Source organism: Emys orbicularis, chromosome 1, assembly GCF_028017835.1.
Source record: "Emys orbicularis isolate rEmyOrb1 chromosome 1, rEmyOrb1.hap1, whole genome shotgun sequence".
Lineage (NCBI taxonomy): Eukaryota > Metazoa > Chordata > Testudines > Emydidae > Emys > Emys orbicularis.
Window position 1 is genome coordinate 145,298,144 of NC_088683.1, and position 25,682 is coordinate 145,323,825.

Genomic DNA, 25,682 nt, shown 5'->3' on the forward strand with positions numbered 1-25,682 from the left:
ACCCCTCACATCAGGCCAAATCCATTGTGTGATGTTGCACTCTATAGGATTTTATGAAAATATGCTAATGAGTTAAATATAATGTAACTGGAAGATGCTTCATGCAAAAGGTCTCTTGTAAGGTATCATTACAAAGCTTATAATCTACTGAGTGTGGTCATCCTAGTTGTATAAATGTACCACTCATGTATCTGAAACTAGAAATATGAAATATAACTCTGAGGGCTTATTGTAATTATGCAAAGTGTGGGCCATTAATGGTGGTTTGGAATCTTGATGACTCCCATTAACCAGGACAATCGTCTGCAGATGGCTCTCTTTTACTTGTAAGTCTCCCTGTATACCTGTGTGCTGGCAAGTGGGTAATGTTTTCCCTTTAAAAAGGTGATCAAAGTTTATGTGAACCCCTCCAGGTATTTAATAATTTCAGAAAGCCTGATTCTAGTATCACTTATACTGTATAAATCTGATATTACTCTAAACGAGTCAATGGTTTTATAATGGGGTAACTAAAACAAAACAAAACAAAACCAAAAGAACAAAACAAAAAGAAAAACCAGGCCCATAGGCTTTATCCTTCCTGAGTAATGGGTTAAATTTTTCTGTCATGAGTTTGTTCTTTTTTCTGTTTTCACAAAACATGCAATACACATCAACTTCACTATGGGAAAAATGTTCCTAATCTTCAATCTATTGGGGAAATGCCTGAAAAAAACACAGAAATCACCTCCCAGAATCTACACGATTTAGACATTTATGCTCCAATAGGTCTGTTGGTCTATAAGGTGCCACAGGACTCTTTGTCGCTTTTTAGAGATCCAGACTAACACGGCTACCCCTCGGATACTTGACACCATTTAGACAATTTCTGATGTAAATTTCTTAATGAAATGATTGAGTTCTATCTTTCTAGGCTTTTATACCATATTATCAATGCAGCTACCTGACCAACTGAATGATCCCTTAAAATTGTAGGATAGTAAAAGAGGAAATTAATTCACAAAAGAAGACCAGGCATTTTAACTGCTTTTATTAGACCATACTGATGCATTTGAAAAGAGCCTTGCAATCAAGTCAATGTCATTTCTCCCAAATCTGGGGTGGCAGTCTCCCCTTTGCTCTGTTCTCACTTAACAGGGACAGGAGCAGGGGCAATCCTTCTCTTGATGGCTCTCCTGCCATTCCTCTTCTTGGAAGGTAAAACCACAGGCTGATTTAAGTGCAGGACTCCGCCCTGAGAGATGGTGACACCTCCCAGCAGTTTCTTGAGCTCTGAGTCGCTGTGAATGGCCAGCTGCAAGTGCCGTGGGGAAATCCGACGCTTCTTGCTGCGTGCAGCGACTTCCCCAGCAATATCCACAATCTCATGAGACACTTATTGAAGCACCGCGGCCATATATACTGGGGCTCCAGCTCCAATACGGTCTGCAAATTGTCCTTTGCGGAGCAATCTGTCTATGCGACTGACAGAGAACTGCAGCCCAGCCCGGGAAGAACGGGTGATTTTGGCCTTAGGGTCTTTTGCGGTTGAGGTCTCACCAGAGTGCTCAGACTCAGACTCAGTCTCAGACATGTTGCAGACTTCTCGTGTTCCAGCAACACTTGGCTTGACTTTCTTGGCTTTCTTTTGTTTTCTCTGCTTGGTTTACCTGAGTCTTTCCTCAGGAATTGGCCTGCCTAGCTTTTTTCTTGACTTGCTTGGCTTCAGTGGATGTTTCCTTGCTTGGCTCCACTTGCCTGTGTCTTTCTTTGCTTGGCTTGCCTGACTCTCTTTCCTTCTGTTCCTGGCTCTGTTCGCTTGGTTTTCTCGCTCTTATTTTGCCTTCTTTGATTTCTTCCTGGTCTGGCCTGATTATGACTGGCCTGACAAAGTGTGGCTTGGCTAAGCCACCTCTTGAAATCACCACAGTAGTATGCTGACCCTGTCTGAGCCTGCAGCCTTTTATAACCTCAGTGCAGACAGAGAAAACATACTTTCTGATTGGTTGTCTGAGAACCAATGGGCAGCTACTTCATTTGTTACCCAAGCCAGAGGGGATATGTCATCCTTTGATGACATCATTCCCATTGATTCACCGTTTGTGTTGGATTTTTAGTCAGTGATATCTGCTATTAGCAAAACTCATCCTGTAAGGGCATGAAATAGGCTTTGGTTACATTTTGAAAATGAGATGCCTTAAATTAGGCACCTAAATAACTTATACATGGCCTGATTTGAAGAGGAGCTGAGCACCCACAGCTCCTGTTGATTTCACTAGGAGTTTTGAGTGCTCCGCACCTATGGAAATCAGGTCACTTTTAGTTAGTTGCTTAAAAGTGGGTTTAGGGGCTGAAATTCAGGCATCCTAAAGGTTGAAAATATTGGCCAGTTTCTCTGGAGCCCTTAACTTGGTGATGCTTCCCGTCTCTTAGAGAACCCTCATGGCACCCAAGCCCATGGGAAGGGTTCTTTGCCATTCCAGAAACCCAAGTGTTCACCATTTGTCACTCTCAGGTTTGATTAGCCGCTTCTCTTGTTCGTGAGCTATTTTCTGAGACCGGTTTAAAAACAGCATCTGGAGAGAACCCCTCACATCAGGCCAAATCCATTGTGTGATGTTGCACTCTATAGGATTTTATGAAAATATGCTGAAACTAGAAATATGAAATATAACTCTGAGGGCTTATTGTAATTATGCAAAGTGTGGGCCATTAATGGTGGTTTGGAATCTTGATTACTCCCATTAACCAGGACAATCATCTACAGATGGCTCTCTTTTACTTGTAAGTCTCCCTGTATACCTGTGTGCTGGCAAGTGGGTAATGAAGTCTTACAGTGACATGTGATCATGTCACCTGAACTGGAATCCATCTTTAACCTGGTACTTTTCCATTGAGAAGGAGGGGGTGGGAATCCAGAAAGGGACAAAGGATTCCCGCCTTATGCAAAAGATATATAAATGGGTGGAACAGAACAAAGAGAGAGCCATCATGAGGAATCCCCTAGCTATCACCTGAGCTGGAACAAGGGCTGTACCAGGGGAAGGACTGTGCCCAGACTAGGAAGGCATCCAGTCTGTGAAAGAGACTTATTGAAACATCTCTGTGGAGGAATATGGTAAGGAAGGGTCCCACTCGTGCTGGGGTTGGGGGTGTTGGAAGCAGGAGCAACCATCTGGGATTCATCCATTCCAGGCACAAAAATCCAGTTCAGGATTGTCTGGGGTGTAGATGAGTGAAGAGTGATCTGAGGAATGGGCCAGAAAAACACTGGAGGCTTTAAGGGATCAGGATCTGAGCCCCCATCCAGTGGTGTTTAGGTTTCTCCTCAGCACTTGAACTGCCAGGGTCACTATTCACTGTAAGCCCGGGAGTATCTGGATCTGAATACAAAGGCCTATCCCTCGGGCCTACTGGATTTGGGCTGTGATTCCAGCCTCAGTACAATGCAGCTTTATTTTTGTGTAGGGTCTTTCCTACCAGTTGTGTGCAGTATATGGTACGGATGCAGAACAAACTATGTGCATGCTGCATTACAGTGGCACAGTTTTCTCCCCCCTGTGCTCTGCCAATGAAACTGGCTTAACTCACCTCTCCTTTCTACCCTTCTCCCACTCGAGTCTTCACACCTTTGTCCTTGCCCCTGACAACCAGAACATCGTCAAATGTTCAAAATAAATAAATAAAGACACTTTGGCTGGAGACCAAGCCTGGAAAACATTAGCCCCAAAGGACAATCTTTCGGAAGGTTTATGAGGAAAGGAAAATGAGGCCAGCAGGAGTGGTAGATTCTCAAAGAACTTTAATTATAGTGGTTGCCACTAATCACTCAAGGAGAGAGAAATTACAGCTCTGTCTAGTCTAGGGAAATGTACAGTTCCAGCCCCCCACCCCGACCACTTGTGAATTGTCCCACAGAAAACCTCCAGCCACTTACAAGCATTCCAAGAGCTTGTTCTCAGCAAGCCTAAGAACCAGCTCATTCTGAACGGGTTAGTAACAGTGGCTCCACTACTCCCCTCACTGCTGTCCGACAGGGCATTCTGAAACTTCCCAGAATCCACTGCTTCTGGGGTCTGTGCTGGGAACTGCGGGATAGGTACCACATGGTGTCGCAACTGAAGGGCTTTAAAGCAGTGCTCTTGTAGGGCAAACCCGCACAGCTCCGAACACCAGTCAGCATGGCAATGCGGGCACAGTGACCAGCCTGTGCTCCAACTGGGCCGATCTCACTGGTTCCAGTGCTCCAGTGTGACCTGGCTCTGGACAGACTGTCACCTCCTTGCTTGGGATGCCTCTGCATGTGCCACTCCAAACCATGCTGGCTTTTGCCTGAGCCTTATACCTACAGCAGCTCTTATTGAGTTTGCTCTCCACTCTTCCCCCTCCACCCCCACCAGTGTCTCTCTCCCATTATTACCCTCTTGTTCAGTTAGTTCAGAACTGCTGAGAAAATTCACTTTGGGGCTGAAACTTGACAGTCTAGTGCCCAGCCAGGAGGCGAATGCATTCTGTGAGCTCAGCCAGCAGGAAACAATATTTGCTTTTACCATGTTATGAAACAGCTTTTATCCGACTCTTTTCACGCAGGGATAAGTTTAAAATGGCTGAACTTTCGGGGCCAGATTCCCTGGTGCTGTCCGTCTGCTTTGTACCACTCCAGGGACGCAAAGTAACCGGGCTTATGGCTGCTTTGCTTCACTGGAGCAGCACAGGAGCCAGAGCACACAGTGAATGTGGCCCTTTAAAGCTGGTGAGTGACGATGGTGCACTGGGGAGTCGGGCCCTCACTAAGTATCACTTGTGTAGCATAGTTTGGAATACAGCCTCTAAAGCAACGACAGCCCGGCGGTCGGGGTTGGGCAAGGGGAGCAAAGGGGAGGGGAGCAGGGTTACGGTGTCTTTCTCTTCAGTTCCACAGTCCCTGGCCAGATCCTCAGCTGGTGTAAGCTGGCACAGCTGCACTGACAGCCATGGAGCTGTGGTGATTTATAGCAGGCTGAGAATCTGGCACCATGCGTTGGGGGTGGGAAGGGGAGAGGCTGTGTCTGTCACTCAGTGGGGAAGTGACAGTGATGTACATGTGTTCCCACCACTCTGCTCAACTCTGGCCCGTCTCTCCCCCTCAGTGCTGCCCAAGTACGAGGTGTCAGTGAAGCTGCCCAAGAAAATCACCATCCAGGATGAGGAGCTGAAAGTGGCCGTCTGTGGTCTGTGAGTCGCTGGGTTTGAGTCACCGTTCTTTGTGCTTGTCCACCATTGCCTTCCTGCTGCTACCCCAGAAACCAGAGCTGCAGAAGGCCCCTGGGGTCACTTTCTCTCCGTCCCCAGGGGCCCTGGGCAGGATTGTTCCTACTGTCTATTCTGCACCCAGCCCAAGCTTTAAACATCCCAAGAAATGGGGCTCCTCCCCCTGCCCCAGGAAACGATGCCTCAGACTCATACAACTCCCTCTCAGAAAGGTTTTCTCCGTTATTCAACCCAAATTTTCCCTTTCTTAACATCCTTCCATCCTTCCTAATCAGACCCCCAAGTGCCCCCTTAAATAATCCTTCTCCCGCCCTTGGTGATGCCTCCTTCAGACACTTGTAGGCAGAAATTACGTCCCTACTTAGACATCTCGTAACCAGACTCGCCAGATTTAACTCTTCCTTCCCTCCTCATAAATCCCTCCCTCCAGCTCCCTGCTCATATTTCTTGCTCTTCTCTGAACTCTCTCCAATTTGTCAATGGCCTTTGGGTAAAGAGGTGCCTGGAGCTGAAAACAGTGCTCCAGAGGTGTCGTGTAGCGGTGACGGGAGATGATAATCCCTCTCTATACAGCCTTAGTGCGACCCCACCTGGAAGACAGTGTTCAACTCTGGGCTCCACAGCTCTGAGGAGACTGCACCTGGAATATTGTCTGCAGGTCTGGGCTCTTCCGTACCAGAAAGGTGTGGCCAAATGGGAGGGAGCTGGGAGAAGGGAAACTCAACTGAGTAAGGGGCAGAAGAGCCAGAGTATCAGGCAACATTTCCTAATGGGGTAAGCCTGCTGGGTAATGGAATAATCTCCCCCGGGAAATGGCTGGAGTCCCATCACTTGAGTCACTGAAAAACAGGACTAGACCAAGCTCCAGAGAATAGACATTAGGAAACCAGCAACAGAGTCCTCAGGGGCAATGGTATAAAGGGCCCCAAAAGGCCACTTCTGACTGACTCTGTCTCCCTGTCTAAGCACCTTGTGACTCTTTAACCCCTCTCTGGTTACAGATACACCTAGGGGACCCCTGTCCCCGGCCTGGTGAATGTCCGTGTGTGCCGGAGATTCTCCCAGTCCAGGTCACACTGCTATGGAAGAGAGGCCGAGGCTGTGTGTGAGGAATTCACCAGACAGGTGAGTCCAAGGCCCATCCCATAGGCAGGAGGCGACTGTCTTGAGGAGGGCGATCTGTGTCTGTCAGAGGGGATTGTTAGACCTCAGCTGGGATTCTGTGTTCTGGGTTGGGCTCTGTCTCACAGGAGGGAGGTATTGGTTAGAAGGAGGTGAGGCCAGGGCTGGGGGATATAAATTATGAAGAAAAACCCCTCGGGTGAAATCCTGGCCCCATTGAAATCCGTGGCAAAACTCCCATTGACATCAGTCAGATCAGGATTCACCCCGAAATGGGTATTTCTTCTAGCTGGGAAATAGAAGACCCTGAGAGGTTTTTGTATCAGTGAACGGGATTGAGATGGGGAGGGGAGCAGGAGCAGAGCAGAGGAGAAAGCAAGAGGGAAGTGTAGGATCCGGAAGAGTGAGAGAACTCAAGGGGAAGAAGAAGAAAGAGAGAGACAGGGCAAGGAGGTAGAGAGAACGGGGTAGAGCAATAAAGAGAGAGAGGGAGAATATGAAGGAGAAGAAAGTAAGAGAGAAAATAGAGGTAGGTTAGACAGAGATAGTTGGAGGAAAAGAAAGAGAAAGAAAGAGAAGGAGGAAGAGAGAAAAAATGTGCATGGAGAAAGAGAGAGGATTCCAAGGGTGGATAAAAGATACAATGAGATTTATTACACTAATGGGAAGTTGCAGATCTAGGGGATGTAATCTGAACAATCAGGGAACCAGGTGTGTAACTTGGAGAATTTGGGGTGAAGTGCATCAGAGAGGGCAGCATGTTAGATACATCACTGGGGACCAGAGATGCCTTGATTGGTTTGTTGAGGAAGAAGGGAAGAGAGGGAGTCAGGCTGGATCAAGCCAATAAGAGGATGGGATTAAAGCAAACCAAGCAGTAGGCAAATGTCTTGGGTGCTGGGGTATCTGTTCCTGTTTCACACGGATCTGAATTGTACAGGGATTTCCATGGTAATTTCTTCTTTGGTCTCTGGCTTAGGCGGACGTTCGAGGCTGTGTCTCCAATGTGGTGAAGACTAAAATATTCCAGCTCAAGCGAAAGAGTTATGAGATGAAAATTGAGGTGCAAGGCAAGATCACGGAAGAGGGTACAGGTATGCATCATGCTGCCCTGCTGGAGCTGTGGGGCCGCACTGCAATAGCAGTGGGTGTTGCAAGCCAGCACTGAAGGGCACTGGCAGAACTGGACAACATGGGGCAGGATTGGAGCATCTGGAGGTGCTGCAGGTCAGTGCATTAGTTCAAGCCCCTCTTTGCTGTGATTTCTTACAGGGGTGGAGTTAACTGGGACAGACTCCAGTGAGATCACAGGCACCATGAGCAAAATCAGCTTTGCGCAGGTGGACTCTCATTACATACCAGGGATCCCCTTCTCCGGGCAGGTAGGGAACCTCTGAGAGCCCAGGAAATTACCTGACACGAGTGTGCTTGTCTGTGGAGAATGAGAACTTGCAAATGGAAAAGGGAAAACGTGGGAGGATCACAAACCACGGGAACAGGAGCCATCTCCCTCTACACATGCTGCAGTATCCTTGCCATTAGTGGGAATTGCAGCGCCTTCCTCTGACCTCCTAGTGCTGTCAGAGACAGGATACAGAGGAGAAGGCCCATTGGTGTGGCCAGCACAGTCCTTCCCATGTTCCCAATCACACACTCTGTGAGGACACGCCACCTCCTCAGGTGGTTCAGACTCACCCAGCACATTCATACACGCTTGGCCCTTGGTCAGCTCTGTAGGAAACACCCTCTGGAGCTGCCTCAGGGGAATAACGTGGGTAAAGAGTCATTAGGACTGTGGGGACTGCTTTCCCTGAGTAGTAAAAGCAATGGAGATTGGATTTGTTTCTTTAGGTGAAGCTGGTGGACGGGACTGATGCTCCAATCGCCAACAAAACCATTTGGATTTCCATAGGGAGAAACAACTATGAAGCCAACTACACAACGAATGAAGAGGGCCGAGTCTTGTTTTCTATAGACACTGTCAACTTCACAGAAAACTCCATTCAAATCACTGTGAGTGGCTGAATCCAGGGAGCTAGGGGATGGGAGGTGTCAAAGACTAAGCTCCAGGGGAGATGTCCGTGGGTTTATTGATCTCTCTGCCCATCGGGAGATAAAACAAAGAGTTTGTTGGCTGGGAATTTCAGTCTCCTCCTCTCTGTCTTGCTCTCTCTCTGTCTGTCCCTTGCTCTCTGTGTCTTGCACACACTCTGTCGCTCTCCCTCTGGTTCTCCATCTCTCTCTCGCCACATGAGCATGGAAAATGCAGATCAATGCACTGTGCACTGAAAAATCTGCCAAGAACATGTTTTTAAAATTACCCACTTTTTCCTTCTGAAATGCTAGTAGACTTGTTACTCACTTTTTGATCTGATGTAAAAACGTTCTTCTTTATCAGGCAAACCATGAATCTGAACTGAACTGTTATGACACAGACTGGATCACCCCTGTGTATGGTAATGCCATTCACACAGCAACACGCTTTTACTCCCCGAGTAAGAGCTTTCTCAAAATCGAGCCCCTGTCTCAGACTTTAAGCTGCGGCTCCAATGAGATGGTCCGGGTGCACTACATCCTGAAGCCAGAGGCTGTGGGGGAGCAGAAGGAAATCGTCTTTTACTATGTGGTAAGCCCGGACCTAGTGACCTCTACCTCCGTACACATGACACAGCACTGGAGGCCAGACACCCATATATGTCCCAGGTCACCAAACTGCCCTGAGGCCAGGTTCTCTTGACCTTGACATTTACATGTAAAAGCCAGTGAAGGAAATGCAGAACTGGCCAGCCAGTGGATGGTTTCTGCAGGGAGAGAGAATGTCTGACTTGGTCGAGGTCCCGGTAAACTCCAGTCTGGGTCTGGGACTCTGTATGGCTCTGCTGGATTTTCTGCTCCTTCCCCACAGGAAGGCATCAGTATAGACACCCCCCACCCCCAGCATTCCCCCGTGAGCATCTCCCTCCTCCCACCAGCACCCCTGTAACATGAGGGTTTCTTCTTCCTGGCAGGTGATGGCCAAAGGAGGAATCGTGAGGGCAGGCACCGAGGTGCATCCTGTGGGGGATGGAGAACGTGAGTAGAGCTGTGTGAATAACTGATTTCCCAGTTCACTGACCGAACCAGAAACCTCAAAAAACAATTGTTTGGGGGCGACTGAACCATTTCACTTTTGAGCTGCTTTAATCTTTTAAAAATAGAATTGAAGGGAAATTGTAAATGAGGAGTTGTTTTGAATTGAAAAATGGAACCTTCCATTTAGGAAATGTCGAAACAAAACCTTCTGATTTGTTGCCGATTTTTTTCTGCCCAAAACCATTTGGTGAATTTCACACAAATTTGTGAAATGTTTTGGTTGATCCGAGTCTGCGTTTTTCAACAACAAAAAATCATCTGAAAAATTTTGGCCCGTTCTCATTGTGAGCTCTCCTCACCCCTTTCTCTGCCTGTCCTGGGAGGCTGAGCTGCTGAGTCTGAAGGAGGTGCTGAGAACAGCACCCTTCTCTCCTCTTCACTTTCTCTCTTTCCTTCTTGTCTCACTAGTCATGGTCTCTCTCTCTCCCTTTGAATCATAGAATACCAGGGTTAGAAGGGACCTCAGGAGGTCATCTAGTCCAACCCCGTACTCAAAGCAGGACCAATCCCCAGACAGATTTTTGTCCCTGATCCCTAAATGGCCCCCTCAAGGATTGAGCTCACAACCTTGGATTTAGGAGGCCAATGCTCAAACCACTGAGCTATCCCTCCCCCCTTTGACACACACACAGTTCCCCTGACCGATTTCATTTCATTAATGGCAGTCTGAAGGATATCCGGTTTGAATGATTCAGGCTGGCTGGGCAAATTCCACCTTGAGGAGCAGAAGTATGGAATCCCACCCGCTCTGCAGCTCTGTGAGCACAACTCTCCGCACAGAGCCACTGTACAACATGCACTTCTTTCCTCGCCTTCATTATTGCATGGGCAGGGGGGTCCTGCACTGATGGAGGACAGTGCTAGACTCTAATTGATATGGATTTAGGGGACATGCTGAGATCCACCAAACCCATCTCACCTGAACATCCTGCACCGGGTGTCTGCAGTAAGAGTCAAAGGCCTCAACTATGCGCCAAAACTCTTACCCTTGGATAGCGAATTTTTCAGGGTGGCTGATGTTGCAGCAATAATGAGGGAGCCTAGGGAAATGTGTGGCCCTGGAGCTGATTCTCTATAGCTTAGCCCCCGCCCCCTCTCTCTGTTTGCCAGTTATCCAGGTATTTGAGCTGAGGCTCCCCGTGAGGCCTGATATCGCCCCCCTGGCCCGGGTACTCGTATACACCACTTTACCCAGCGGGGACGTTATCGCCAATTCCGAAGATTTCAAGATTGAAAACTGCTTTGCCAATAAGGTGAGCATCCGGTTTCTATAACTCACATTCACCCCATGGACAATGGCCCACCTGTGGAACCTGGAATTGCAAATTTCAAGGAAGACTCAGGAAATGTTCAATGGCTCCATGAGCCCATCGGGCACTGACCATGGATCAGTAATTGAATATGAGAGATGAATGCACATCAGGAGTAATTTGCATAGGCAGAATTATAAGGGTGGAAGCTGAACTGACGTATGGGGGCGCTGCTGGTCATGTTTGAATTGCATTGGTCAGGGCTGAGGGGCATTGGCAGGTCTTTGTGGGGAACCCAGGACTGGAATAGTGGGGGCTGCAGGGCAGAGTTCAGGGGCATTGACAGAGCTGTGTGTGGCGGTTCTAGGACTGAGCTGTGCTGCGGGGCAGAGTGTGAAGGTACCTGGAGAAGTAGCTCCTCTAACTCCTTTCCTGGCGTTGCAGGTTGACTTGCATTTCTCTCCAGACGAGGGCCTCCCCGCCTCTGACACTCACCTCCCGGTCGGAGCCTCCCCGGGCTCCCTGTGCGCCGTCCGTGCTGTGGACAAGAGCGTCCTCCTCATGAAGCCTGAAGCCGAGCTCTCGCCCAGCTCTGTAAGTGCCAGCCTGGCCCAGTGATCAACAGGTGCAAGAGCTGGTCTTGTCTGGAAAGTGCCGAGAATCACTCGTGAGAGCTAGGGCAGAGCAGTCTGTCTGTTATTGTAGGGTCCCTTGTCAGCACAGGGGCTGTGCCCACTACTTGATCTATGTAGGGCCCTCATGAAAACTATGGCTGCACCCAGTGGTTTATAGTTCTGGGGCCACTTGTGAGGACACAACCACACATACTGATTTATTACTGGAGGGCCACTGGTGAGCACTGGTCAGCACACACTGGGTTATTATGGAAAAGTCAGTGCTGAGCCTTGGAGTCAGACATTCTGCTCTGTTACTGTAGGGTTTGTTATTGTAGGGTCAACCTTGGTAACTGGGATTGCACACACGGGTGTGTTAGTTTAAAGTTGTCTGTGATCGCTAGGGTGGCACACGCTGGTTTATTATTATTGGGCCTGTGGTCACTGACATCAAGGCATGTCCACACAGGTGTATGATTTGCTCCCGGTGAAGGAGATCAGGGGTTATAATTACCGGGAGCACCATTTGGAGGAAGAAGACGATAACCCTTGTGTGAAACTCGACAACGTCATTATAAACGGATTCATCTATGGACCCATTTCTCCTGACGGTGAAGGGGACGCCTACAATGTTCTCAAGATGAGCGCCACGTCTCCCTTTGGTGTGTGAAATCGCTTTTAGTTCAGAAGATTTCCTCACCTGATGCTGTCTGAGCTGGGTGCTTGTTAGCCAGCACATTCGAGGTAATAACGCCAGAAAACCCCAGATGGGAACCCCCCAGCATTGAGGCCCGAATGCCTCTCTCAACCACTGAACTCTAGAGGTTTCCCATCACTAATTTAAATACGAAAAGGAGACGTCCTAACAGCTGGGGCAAAGAAATAGAGCCCAGAAATGGGCAACTCAGCCTCTGCAGCCATTTTGTCATAGAGATCCTGTCCCACACGCTCTCTATCCCATCTATGTAGGTCTCTGTGAAGTGCCAGTCTCCATTTTATCTGCACATGCACACGCATGCACACATGTGCGGAGTGCCGCTCTGAGCCAGCACCCAGGATAATTACCCAGCCCCAGCTAGTGAGGGTTTGGTGTCCTGCGGGATTTCAGGTTTGTTCCCAGTTGGACTTGCTCCCAAATCACCCAAACCCCAGCACACCTGACAATGACTGTTAGGCATCTCAGCAGAGAGGCAGGGGATGGACTGGGCCAGAGAGACTGAACTCCCTCCAGGGCAGGGCCGAGGCAAGCCGGCAGGGGCTGAGTGCACGACGCAAGCTTGCACTGCTCATGCCTCTGATGAACCTGCTCTGAGGATACACAGGACGTCTGTCACCAGCTGCTGATCCGGCGCCTTTCACTGACATAGACCTCACCCTTGGCTTCCCGCCAGCCACACTGGCATTGACGTCTCAGGCCTTAGTATCTGCTCTTGCAATGACCCATCCCTGCACTGTGATAAGCCCGTCACATGCCGGTCCAGTCCAGACGGCACATTTATCTCCTGACATATGGTTTACTTTACCACATAGCTGTCTGGGTTATCTTTTTACAGGCGATAGGTTTAAAAGTCTTCACCAGCACCAAGGTCCATAAACCCAGACCCTGCATGGAGAGAACGTACGGTGTACCTGGAGCATATGGTATTGCTGGTAAAATATCCTGCTTTGTTTTGCCCCCTTATACCCCCCTGTTAGGTGCTTTTCCTGCTCCCCTCCCTTTCACCCTCTCCTCTGCATGGAAACTAGACCAGTAGGACCGACTCTGTTCTCAGCTGTGCTGGCCGAAATCCAAGCAAGTCAGTCCTGAAATAGGAATCTGGTCCATTTCCACTGCTTGCTCACCAGCTAAGGAAATATGCACTGTTGTAACTACACTGATGCAGTGGCACCTTGCACCCCCTAATGTAGTTGTGCTGCACTGGCACAAAATGGCTGCTAAATCTTGTTGAATTTATGGGACAGGACGATTTCCACTTCCACATTTCCATTTTATAGCAAGCGCCAGAAGAAAAACTAAGCAGAGAGAGGGCCAAGTTCAAAGGGGTGTGCCCAAGGTTTTAACTCAGGCTGAGGCCTAAACTCCCATCTATCTATGCACAAATAGTGCAAACCCATGGCTTGGACCCAGGGTCCCAGGACCCCACAGGGATGGAAGGAGGACCCTGAGTCAAGCCAGGACCCAGGGTTCAAACTCTATTGCTTTGCAGTGTAGATACAGCCCCACTGGACTCATGCTCTGGGAGTCTGCCAAAAGCATCCCATAGATCAACTTTCTTTGTCCATGGGACAGTGAAGTTTGGTGAACAGTCAAGTTTTCCCACACTGCTCCATGAACAAAGGGCTAGTGTGGCCACATTTTCGGAGAGCGCTAGGAAGTCTGGGATAGAGGTGGTTGGACACGGGCCCACATAATGCAGTGTAAATGCTGGAACCCCAAGCTGGGACCCAGGGTTCAACAATTCCTAACCTGGGGTTACAAGTGAGTTTAGACGCTCAAAACTTGGATTGACAAACCCAGGGTCTGCTAATTCAAGTTCTCATAACCCTGGGCTTACATTGCAATGTAGGTATACCCCGTGTGAACTTGTGGAGAGGGTTTAGAATTGGGAGTCAGGAAATCTGAATTTCATTCCCATCTCTGCCATTGCCTTGGTTATGTGAGTTTGGGTGTACCATGTCACTTCTTTGTGCCTCAATATTCCTATCTGTAAAAGGGAACTAATGATACTTACACAGCCTTGTGAAGAGCTCTTGAGATTAGATGTCTAAATATTAGTGTTAATTATGCTCTCAGTTACACCAGTGGAAATGAAGACTAACTTGACCCTCTAATCCAATGTCCCCATTCCTACTGTAGAACATCAGACTACTGGTCTGTATATGGCAGTGTCCTGCCTCCTGACCATATTGGATCAGCACTGTCGTCTTTCTAGCACAAGGTCCCTCTTCAGACAGTGGCCAATGGTGGCTGCTTCAGAGGAAGGTGGAAAACCTCTGTATTACACCTCACTGTGCTATGGGGCAAATTTCTTCCTGATCTATGGCTGGATATTAGCTTATGCCCTGAAGCACGAGGACAGATATCCCGGATCATCTGAATCCTAGCTGGTGTCACTAGTGTTGCTGCTACTCTTAGTCATATACAGACACAGGATTTTTTTCTGTGAAACTCACTGAACTATTTGCATCTATAACGGCTTGGGGCAGTGAGTTCCACAGGTTAATTCCATTTGAAGTGGATATAGACAGGGCTCTGAGGGCTGCTTCAATGCAGTTATTATGTCTGGGCTTCCCATATGCTCCATGATTGGTGGAGTTGGAATAAACATGTTCATCCATCCATACCACCTCTATAAGAAGTGCAGAAGTCTTTAGAAAACAGACAGTGCTGAGCTCATAATAGGGCAATAGAGATGTTTTTTCAATGGCTTCTAAAGAAATTCAGAAAAGACAGCTGATGACATTGGGAGAGTGGGGTGGGGAAGGGAGTGATTGGTTGCAAGCAGAGATAGGTTTAAGTTTGGGTCTGAATTTGAAAAGAGGGGGTTTCAAATCTAGGGTTTAGAATCTAATCTGTTACTAACTGGAAACAAAGTGCCATGATATAGAATGGGGTCTAACATATCACCTTTCTCTCCCTTACCTCCTCCAACATCTAAAGCGAGGCTCTCATATGATGCAGATACCTTAGTTGCTGGCATGATGGAAAATCTCATTCATGGCCCAGTGGAGACCATCCGGAAGTATTTCCCTGAGACGTGGATTTGGGATTTAGTTCCAGTGAAGTAAGTGATGTTTAGGGGATGTGGTGAGTGTGGTCAACTGGGTTACACAGACTCTCAGAAGAAGTTGCTCAGACACCATGAGATGTGCTTATATCCTTCTGTGATAGATGGAGTATCTTTTGTAGATAGGCTAGAGAGAGACAAGCATGAGGGATAGATGGGCAGGTAGAGGAAAGACAGGAAGTAAGTTAACTAGTTCTACTAATACACCACAGCGACTCCTTCTCCTCTCAGTAACTGGGAGACAATTGTGTGGATCTCAATGGACAATCCCCTGTTGTGTGTGTGTGTGTGTTTGTTTGTGTGTGTCGGAGGGAGGTGTAATTTCTTTTTGGTCCCAGCTCTGGAGCAGAAGTCGCTATTAGCTATGCATCTCATCCTTTTCTATATCCGTGTGTCCTGCGGGATTTTCTGTTCACCGTGGAACCCCACCCCCAGTCTTGTTATTTGGATGATTCTTCTGTGGAGCTGGATGTAGGATAGGATGGGAGGAAGTGTTCTGCGGTGAGCCTACAATAACCAACCAGCATGCACACCCCCGGTGCTCCCAAGGCAGTTACAAAGGGGGGGGGGGGGGTTCATTCAGGATGTTGTGAGGGACACAGTTGTTTCCCCCAAAGCTAGGAAAGCTCCCCCCATCTCGTTCTTGTTTTGTCACCAGGTCTGTCGGAAGTGCTGATTTGGCCGTGACCATCCCCGACACCATCACAGAATGGAAAGCCAACATGTTCTGCACTTCAAGTGACACTGGCTTTGGCCTGTCCCCAACCGGCTCCTTCAGAGCCTTCCAGCCCTTCTTCGTGGAGCTCACCCTGCCCTACTCTGTGGTCCGCGGTGAGGCTTTCACACTAAGGGCCACTGTCTTCAACTACCTGACCCGCTGCATCAGGATAAGGGACACTCGCAGCTTTGCTCAGCAGGGGCCAGGGAGGAGACCACATGGGCCAGTTGCAGCATGGCTTCCCATCCAAGGGAGGCAGCTGATGGCCCCTAGGAAAGTGTCTTATTACAGTGGAAAGAAATGGGTGATGGAACGGAAGAATCCGATTGGCTCCTAGGTGTGTGTTACTATAGAGGTACAGAGTGGGCGTTATGAAAGAAGGAATCTGTTTGGCTGACAAAGGTTTGCGAGCTGCAGATATACCTGACACCAACTTCCTGTGTGGCTGAACGCACCTGGCCTTAGACCTCCTGCCTATCTCATGACCCCATGGTAAGCAAGGTACTTGGGGTGACCACACACTGTGCATCACCCCTTACTCTAGTGGAGACTCCAGGCTTCCTGGAATGGACACATGTGCTTGGCCTTTGGCCTCATGCCGCACAACACCCCCAGCTGCACTACAGCCGCTGGGAAACTCGCTGGCCTGTTGCATCCATGGAAACGGCACTGACTCTTTAGCCCCACTAGCCTACAGTGTATTCCTGCTCCAGCACAAGGGACTGGAGGGGACTCAGAAAGGGGGTCCCTGCAAAATTGTGGTGACTTTTCTCTCAGCTTTTATTTAAATGGGTTTCATTCTAGATAAAGTGAAGCGGGAACAAACTTTACAGTGTTAAGGGCCCCCAAGGCCCTCTCATCCGCTTCCCCATCCCTTTCCTGCCCTTCGCTACGCTAACTGATGGTCCCCAATTCTGTTCCCTCTCAGCTACTCCCAGATAGCCCCCCGCCCCCACAGCCAGCACTTCCCCTCCTCCCCTAACAAGACACCAGAGGGCTCTCAGACTCATACCAAGGTGGTAAATTTGGGGTCACCACTTTGTCTTTATTCCCACAACTGGTCCCGGGTCCCTCAGGCCCTGCAATCACCTGTTTCTTCAGAGCCATGCACCCAACTCTCTGCCCATCCTCAGTCTCCTGCACCTCTCCAAACCTCAGTACCCCTCAGCTTTCCCCACCTCAATCCCTGCCCCACCAAATCCCTGTGGCCCCCAAACTCTCTGCCCCCTCTCCTCCCCTGCACTGTCCCATCTCCATTTACCCCCCCAAACCCTTCGAACCCCTCTCTCTCCCTGCCTGATGGCACCTCTCTGTATGATTGACAGGTCAGCATCTCACTGGCTCCATCTGATGACTTCCGGGCTACCCCTGTGGAGAAGGAAGAAGAATCTTATTGTCTCTGTGTGAACGGATGGAAAACAGTGTCTTGGACTGTGACCCCAAAATCTCTGGGTAAGGGACCTGGCAACTCCAAAATCTTGGATCAGGAACTAATGGATGGCTCCAAAACCTCTGTGAAAGGGACCAAGTGGCACTGAAATTTCTGGATAAGATTTCTGGTGGCTCCAAGGAGGAAGGCTGGCCTTGTGGCTGAGGCACTGGACTGGACTCAGGAGACCTGGACTCAGTGTCCAGCTCTTGGGCAAGTCAGTGTCCCTGTGCTTCAGTTTCCCCATCTGACTACTGCGATGGGGGCCATATAAATACCTGGATTGACAGACTGGTTGGGTCTGAAATTTCTGGAAAAGGAAGATGATGGCTCTAACACTATGCAGGGGTCTGGGCGGCAGAATCTGAAGAAATGACCCTGCACTCCCCTCCTCTCCATCTTGCCCAGCCCCATTCGATGTAGCCATTGGAGCCGAGGGGTTGGAACTAAGGCTGCCGCAGAGCTGTGCTAAAGTGCTAACCTACATGTGACTTGAGCTCTGCCCTCTTTAGAGAGGTTTCCATGTAATCAAAGCAGAACACCAAGCGAATGACACTGACACCTCTGTAGCTGCAGTGCCTGGCAGAACACTTATCCTCCTTTGTTTCAGGTAATGTGGATTTCTCAGTGAGCGCTGAGGCCCTGAAGACAGATCTGCCCTGCGGGAACGAGGTAGTGGAGACCCTGGACAAAGGGCGGAAGGACACGGTGATCAAACAGCTGTTAGTGGAGGTAGGTGGGCGGTTTGGTCTCTGTGGTGTAGAGAAGCCATGATAACTTACTGCTGTGTAGTGACAACTGATATAATGCTGCAGGTCTTCTTGGTTTTATAGGGAAGCCATAATGACTTAATATGATCTCAGCAATAACACGTTCTCTAATGCTGTAAAGGGAAGCAGCGATAAGTCACTATATTAGCCAGTATAAACTGTAATACTGCATAACTTCTTACAGAAAAATACTGGTATCTTGTTACACCGTGTGATTGAAATAATAAGCAAAGCCATGTCTTTTGGGACAGTAACCATGACTTTTAGGTTTTGTCCATAACAAGTCATGGGATCGAGCCCTCAGCAGTGTAGATTGGCATAGTGCCATTAAATTCAATGCAGCTCTGCAGATTTACATTAGCTGTGGACGTGGATCGTGGTCCTTGTAAATAGAACTGTGCAAATAACTGGTTTTTTTGGTTTGCTGCCAACTGAAAAATCAAAAAAAGAATCGTTTTGGGTCAACCCAAATGAAAATGTTTCAGGGTTTTTTGATGAACCAAAATGGACAAAAAAAATGTAGTTTTAAGTCCAACAAAAAGTTTGATAACGACCTGACATGAATCATACTGTTGTTTTTTCAAATTGTTTTACTTTTTTTCAACATAAAATTAAACTAAAATTTTAAAAAGTAATATTGAATTGAAAAATCAAAATATTTTGTTTAGAAAATGTCAAAACAAAATGTTTTGATTTTTTTAACTGAAACAATTTGGTGAATTTAGCACAAATGTGAGAAATGTTTTTGTCAATCCAAATCTGCATTTTACAGCGAAGAACAAGCTTTTCCAAAAAATTTCTCCCAGATCTACTTGTAAACCCTGCCGGCCCATTCCCAAACAGGACACTTCCAGGAACTGTAACAAATCTTGTGCTGTATGTGACCAGTGTAGTGGAATATGGGACAGTGCCTTCATTTTAAAACATTTGTGAATGATTAGTAAATTATCATTATTTATTTTAAATCATTTGATTGCAAAAAATTAAAAAGTGCTCAAGGTAATGTGAACCAATGATTTTTTTGCATATTTTTCTATAAATGTTTATCTCTTACAGTATTTTGTGATGAGGAACCCCTGGCTTTTCCTTTTTTTTTTTTTTTTTTGACATGACACCCAGCCAGCATAAACAATATCTCATAATATAAACCTCCATAGCTATTCTATGTAATAGGGAAGTAGTGATAACTTGTTACATGTCTGATCAGAGCAATATCACGTGATAGAGGTGGCCACTCCTCTCTCCATTATAGGAAAGCACTAATCATTTTTAAATTGTGTGATGTAAGCAGTAACACATGATCTAATACTGCAGCTCCTCTCTGAGTTACAGAAATGCATCCCACCTTTTTCAGTAAGGCAAAGATATGATTCATATTATTGTATCAACCCAGAAAAAACAACTCTGTAAGCTTCAAGGTAAGAATGAGTCCTGTGGCCAGTCCTGGGTGCCACACTTTAGGAAAAACATGAGCAAACTGGAGTGAGGACAGCAAGAAAAATGATAAGAGGTTTAGAAAATCTGATCTATATGGAAAGGTTGAAAGAATTGGGTATGATTAATCTAGAGAAGGCTGAGGGGGAACAAGATAACAATCTTCAAATATGTTACTCTTGGGAGAATTCTGCACCATGTCGTCTGCAGATTTCTTTGGTTCCCCACACAAAAATGACTTCTGAGGGGAAGCAAAGGGAAGTGCAGTCACTCCCCCGTCCCTGGCGGCCTGGAGCAGCTGGAGGAGACACGGTGGGGGGCAGGGAGGACTGGGCGGGCAGGTGAGCGAGCAAGTGAATGAATGAGAGAGACTCTGTCCCTCTGGCTTGCCATTGTGACAGGCTTGGCATGGAGGGACAGGGCTCTGGGGTGTTTGGAGGAAGGCATGAGGCAGGCTCTGTTCCCGGAGGCAGAGCATAATGTAGCAGCCTGCCTGCTTAGTCGTTCCCATTCTTAGTGAATTGTTCCCATTCTTAGTGAATTCCCCCAGGAGCATAAAACAGGTGTAAAAGTTTTAAGGCTCCTTTACATTGCCAGAGTGGTGTAAAGAAGCCCTATTGTAAATGACGGTGTGGCCTTATAAATGCTTATGGTGCTTGAGTGATTAGAACTGGTCTAAATTTTTGGACTGAAACATTTTCCTATCAAAATGTACATCATTAACTGTTTACTTCTGACCTTTCTGGAGAGGGACAGTAGCCAATATAAACTATAAGTTTGATTCCCCAGCCCTCACTTGCTCTTCAGTTCCCTATGATGTAATATGAACATATGGCTGCATATAACATTGTTATATCTTGACTAATAACTAGAAATAAAGGGTCAAGCCTAGCTACATTACTATTAGACAAAGAGGATTTGGGGATTTCCTCCAATGATCCCTACTTCTATTCTCCATCCATTGTATTGTAGTTTAAATAAATTACCAAAATAATTGAAACTGGTGTGATTATATTGCGTTATTTTGACACATAAAATATGTCGAATTTTAATATATTGTAAGTAGAATTTTTAAAGTTTTGGTGCAGAATTCGCCCAGGAATAATATGTGCTAGAAAGAGAATGGTGATCAATTGTTTTCCATGTCCACCAAGGACAAGAAGTAATTGGCTTAGATTGCTGCAAGGGAGATTTAGGTGAGATATTAGGAAAAACTTTCTAACTATAAGGGTGGTTAAGCACTGGCACAACCGTGGCATAGCTAACATGGGACATTTGGGTGGGCCCCGACTTTGGGTGGGCGGGCAATGACGGGGAAGAGGGGGAGCAGGAGGGATCGAGGTCCCACCTCCCCCCCACCTCCTCCAACTGGCCTTGCGGGGGGCAATGGATGCTCTGGCCAGGGGCCCCCAGAGGTCTCACATGCGCACCCAGCTCTGGAAGGAGATGCTACTCTCCAGCGCTCACAGCTCCCGGCACCCATCCCGTCCCACAGCCCCATGCCGGGCGAAGCTCCTTGAGATGGCACAGCAGGCCGACCTTTTTTGAGGATCTCCTCTGCCACCGCCGAGCCACCCACTCACCCGCCCGCCCTCCTCCTGCTGCTGCACGGCACGTGCATCTGGCACTCCGCTGCTGTGCCACTGCTGTCCCTCTCCCTCCAGCTGGCCGGAGCTGTGTGTAATGCATCCAGCATGCAGGGTCCTCCAGGTCTGGGTGGAGCTAGTGCTAGGGCTGGAGCAGAGCCGGGGCTAGGGGGTGGACCTGGATGCTAAGTGGGTGAAGAAAGAGAGGGAAAGCCCAATTTTCACACTTGGCTACTATTTACCACCTGGCAAAAGTTGGAAAACAATTATAAAAAGGGGGAAAACCGACTATTCTCAGAAGAAAATTTGCAGGGGAGGGGTGTGTTCCAAAAACTAAAAATGTTTTGACTAAACCCTCTTTTTTAACAACATTTAGTTCCTGAGTTTTAGTCAAAATTGTTTTGGTCATCTCAATAAATAACAGGGCTTCTTCTTTAGTTCAAGCCATGGGGGTCTGGGCCTTTGGAGCAGGAGGAGCTAAGTTCTATCCCTACTGTAGCCCTACAGGACTAATTGGCCACAGTGTGTAATGGTGAATTTCTAGGTGGCCCTGCAGTCACTACAATATGTCATTTCAGGGCACTGAGCGCTTTGGGCCTGACCCAGCAAAGCTTGCTTTACTTTAGGCACATGAGTTGTCCCATTGACCTCAGTCAGCCTTAAAGTTAAACACTTGGCAGGATTGAGCCCCTACATTCCTTCATTAGCATCACAGCATATTATCAGCACCAGCACATGGTGTAAAGCTGGAAGTTCTCTCTGTGTAACAAGGAAAGTCCACGTTTTACAGTGTGCTAGCAGCAACGAATCACCCATGGTAGAACACTGCAATATCCTCCCCTTGGGAGTGAGGAGGCAATAACTTGTTAGGAGCCGATTTCCATCTATTATCTGCTGGCTTCATGAGAATTATTATTACATGAGAATTTGCAAGTCTCCCTCTTTCTCTGATTCATGCCCTGCTCTTCCTTCCTTCCTTCCTTCCTTCCTTCCTTCCTTTCTTTCTTTTCCCCAGCATTTTCTTCTCCCCATCTCTCTCCATCACCCCTGCCCAGATGTTTCTGCCACCAGGTGCTCAATGTCTCTGCAGGTTCTCACCTTTCTCATTTTCCTTCCTCTTCCCTTTTCCTCCCCAACCCGAAGCCTGAAGGGTTTGAGAAGGAAACGACCTACAACTTCCTGCTCTGTGCAGCTGGTAAGAGTCCCACCCCTCCTGACCTGCCTCTGCAAAGGGAAGGATGGAAACCCCGGGTGTCTGAGGGGAAGAGCTAACTAGAAGCAGTAATATGGAACTGAGAAAGTGGGACACCTCCAGCTGGATAACGAGGAAACGTTTCCTAACACTGAAGGGCTGGAATTGCCCCCAAGGGAAGGGCTGGAAGTATAGGTCTTAGGGAACGGTTCCTGGGGGGATGGGCTAGATGGGATTTAATGGGGCTTTCCCCTTCTTGCACTCTCTGATTCCATGGAGTGAAATTACAAACTGGAAGGTGCCAGGGAAAGAGCGGGAGACTGCAGTTCCCTTGTCTCACCAGGTGGTGGCACCTCGCTCCATGTGGAGGGTTGGGGTGGGAGGTGAGGGGATCCACACCTGAGAGGGGAGTTGGGGATGCGTGGGGGGTTCACTATAAAGCTATGGAGGAATGGAGCTGCTAAAGGCAGGGAGCCCCTGTGCAGTGCCAGGGGAAAGACAGCAGCAGGGGCAGTGTCCTAGCTCCTGTGCTGGGGCCTGGTCACTGCTACACGGGGGGATTTTACTACAATCCCATCTATGTCACTTTTCCCCAGGAAAGACAGTGCCTCAGCCAATGTCCCTGAAGCTCCCAGAGAACGTGGTGCAGGGCTCGGCCAGAGCCTATTTCTCAGTGCTGGGTAAGTGAGGCAGTTCGAAGAGCCCGGCTTTGGGTGCTGTTGCCGTCCCTTCCCCGTGCCTGATGGGGTACTGGTCTTTCCACCCGTTCCACTCCTCACCCCGTTGTGCACCCGTCACAGCCCCTCCATTTATCCCCCAGCTGCCCACTGCTGCAGTCTCTTGCTAGCACTTCACCCCTTTTTCTCTCTCCTTCCCCCGTCTCTGCCTCTGGGCCCACGTCTCTAGCTATTCGTCCAGCCTAGTGCTCCCATCTGTCCTTCCAGCAGCACGCCCTTCACTTTGCCTTTCATGTGTCCCTTCTCTGTCTCATCCTTTCTCTGTGTATCTCTCTCTCTTTCCCTCCTATTGCCTGTGATCTCACAAGCCTGTTATGGATGCCTCACACTAGCATCCTTGCTCTGCAGTGCACTCTGCCTCCGCAGGCCGGCTCTGGGCCACACTGACTCCCTGTATCTCCATCCCCAGGCGATATCCTGGGCACAGCCATGCAGAACCTGCAGCAGCTCCTCCAGATGCCCTTCGGCTGTGGGGAGCAGAACATGGTCCTGTTTGCCCCCAACATCTACGTCCTGGACTATCTGAATAAGACGGGGCAGCTGAGCGAGGAGACCAAATCCAAGGCCATCGGATACTTAGTCAGCGGTGAGAAGGGACGGGGCTTTTGTTTCTTCACTTGCTCCCTTCCAAGGTTGTGCTCCGAGCTTTTTGTATGTGCCTTGCTCAGATAATGCTCCAACTGGGAAGGATGGACGGACTGAGGGGACCACCTGTCTCTTGGGTGGGAGGGGGAACGCACTTGTACTTTCTCAGCCCTGTCATCCCATTGCTCTCCAGTGTGTGAGCCCAGTGGTAATTCACTCTTACCCCAGCAAACCAGACTCGGCTCCCCAGATGGCCTATAGGCCTTCCTAGCCACCAGTGTATTGGCAGCACCGTCACAACTGACCCCTCATCATTCACCTTTGAACCAGGGCCTCTGACACCCCCCCCCCCCCCCCCCCGCTGCACCAGAGGTCAGAGGTTCCCTTTCCCAGGAGCTACTCTGAGTAGTTACTTCATTAATGGTTGGTGTTACAATAGATCACTTCCCAACAGGGGGTGCCATAGCACAGTAGCATGCTTAGATCTAGGATGACATCTAGGAACATAGAGAACTCTACTCTCTGGAAGTGCTTGATGGGAGAAGATGTGTCCATGTGGATGAATGACACAGCCTGGGTGCTGCACTGCACTGGGTGCATTTCTGCTGATGACATGCAAGGCGGAGAAGAAGAGCTGGGTTGGTTCTGCAGGTCTGGCAGCCATAAATGGAGCAAAACCTGGGTTTAAGCCTTGTTTTCACTAGGGGAGATGTGTCTATTTGTAACACATTTAGCCGACTTGTAGTTTTAATACATGTTAGTTGATCAAGGTAAACTCTAGGCTCCTCGCTAAGGTTAACTCAACCAGCTAACATGTGTGAAACTACAAGTGCCTTGTCTGTGTTAGGATTGAAACACGTGTTAGCTAGCAATGTTGGTAATGCTCCTTTATTCCTAATGTGGACATGACCTTTGCCAGTAAAGCCAGTAGCCATGACTCTGAACACACACGGGGCAGAGCTGCTGAGTGACAAGGGGCCTTTTCCACATAGTCACTTTTCAGAACAGCCCCAGTTTGGGTCACACCTTTGATTATTCCTCATTCTCCATTTATGCTCCACCCTGTTTTTAATGAGGGTTAGCAATCTTTCAGAAACAGCCTTCCCATTTATTTTAGGTGCTGCAAAGGGATCCTTGAACCTGGTATAGGTGGCTAGTAGATGCAAATCATAACCCTGTTGCCTGTACTTTCTTTTAACGCCTAACAGAAGACCAAGGCCTCTCTGCTGAGACACTGAGGCTGTTTTTAGGAATGGGAGGCCTGCCTGGCTTGTGTACTCTACATCGGACCTGCTTCTGCGTCTAAGGCTTGATCTAAACCCAGCTTTGTAGCAGTGTAACTATTTCAGTTAGGAGGTGATATTTTACCAAAATAATTTAATCAGTACAACCCCTAGTGTGGAGGCAGTTCTACCCCCTTCCCATCTGGGAACAAGCTGTACTGGTATTAGCACTTTTATACTATCCTAACTACATCCACACTGGGGGATTCGCAGCATTTTAACGCAACTGGTACAATTAAAGCAGGATGTTTGTGTGTAGACAGGGCTGAAAATTCTCTTTTCCTAGCTGGACTTTATTGCAGTAAAACCCAACTTCATTCTCCCTTTCAGGTTACCAGACACAGCTGAATTACAAACACTGGGACGGCTCCTACAGCACATTTGGGCCACATTATGGGCAATCAGGGAACACCTGGTAAGATTTCAGTGCTGCTGAATTCTTTCCCTTCTCTTGTTATAACCTGGAGCTTGCCCATTGTTAACAGGTGCTGATCATGAAGGGGCAGAGGAGAGGGGAGGAGCTCTAGAGCTGATGATGTGGGATAAGGCAACTATGGGAGGTGGTAGGAAGGGAGATCTCCTTTAGTTCATATGCTAGAGGCCTGCAATTTTGGATTAATAACCATTTACAGCCCTCTGATTCCCTGCTCAGCTCAGGTTAGAGCAGCCTGGGGCCTGTTCTAACTTGCTCCAGCTGGCCACAGTCCCCTGAGGACCATACATCAGCTAGGTGTGTCCAGAACACAGCACACACCAGCCACTCACTCTCTGTACCAGGGGCTATATGGAGGATGGCGTAAAAGTGCCGGCCAA

General features: G+C 48.3%; 1 pseudogene; it reads left to right on the forward strand.

The window, feature by feature from the left end:
• Positions 1-3,075: 3,075 nt before the first annotated feature.
• Positions 3,076-25,682, forward strand: part of LOC135887112 (alpha-2-macroglobulin-like) — a 41,860-nt pseudogene continuing 19,253 nt past the window's right edge.